Source organism: Tupaia chinensis, unplaced genomic scaffold (genome assembly GCF_000334495.1).
Source record: "Tupaia chinensis unplaced genomic scaffold, TupChi_1.0 Scaffold000706_1, whole genome shotgun sequence".
Classification (NCBI taxonomy): domain Eukaryota; kingdom Metazoa; phylum Chordata; class Mammalia; order Scandentia; family Tupaiidae; genus Tupaia; species Tupaia belangeri.
The window spans coordinates 3,972,858-3,973,837 of NW_006160229.1; positions in this window are offsets into that span (position 1 = coordinate 3,972,858).

Below are 980 nucleotides of genomic sequence, written 5' to 3' on the forward strand. Positions count from 1 at the left end.
AATAAGCTGAGAAAAATTAGAATAATTTATTTCTTGAATGTTACAACTAATAGGAAATTGTCTACTTCATCTATATTTTTAAATTTATTAATTTAAGGATTTTCAATAATTATTCTTTTATTATCTTGTTAATTTCTGAAGTCTTTACAATTATCCTTCTTTTAATTTCTAATATTGCTTATTTTCATCTTCTACTTTTTATCCTTGATCATTCTTGCAAAAGGTCTACCAATTTTTTAGCCATTTCAAGATACCAACTACTGCCTTTTTTTTTTTTTTTGGAGAGGTTTTTGCTATAGGGTGCGTGCGCTCGTCAGAAAGACAGAGAAAGACAGAGAGACAGGAAGTGAGAAATCACCCCCCAGGGAGGATGGCCATGACGCAATCTCTTCTCCTTTATTCTCTTCTCAGGATCTTGGGCACGCAGGGAGTCGCACTCGGAGTGAGTTCAAGCCACCTGGTCCCAGACTCGAATCACGGTCGACTACGTGGGAGTCCAACGACATAGCCATTACACTAACTGCTGGTCCCACTATTGCCTTTCTTGATTGCCTCTAATAAAGGTTTATTTTCTATTTCCTTAGCTTCTTCTCTTATCATTATTCTTTGGCTCATTTCACTGTCTTTGTGTTTAGTCTATTGCTCTTTTTCAATTTTTTTAAGTTGGAAACTTACGTCATTATCTAATTAATAGTTTATGCTGGGGTACCAGCAGATGGCATAATAATTATGTCACTGGAATCATCCGTAGTTGACTATGGTTTGTGTCCCAGACATGGCAGCTTAAAACTCATGCTGGGCGCATGTGCATGCATGTTCAAAATCCTGAGAGAAGAATGAAGAAGGGATTGCAGCATGGCCATCCTCCTCAGGGTAATTTCTTTCTCTCTTTCTCTTCAGTGAGCACATGTGCCCTATCAGAAACATCTCTCTTTAAAAAAAAAAAAAAAAAAAAAAAAAAACTTTCGGCGGGGGTGGCC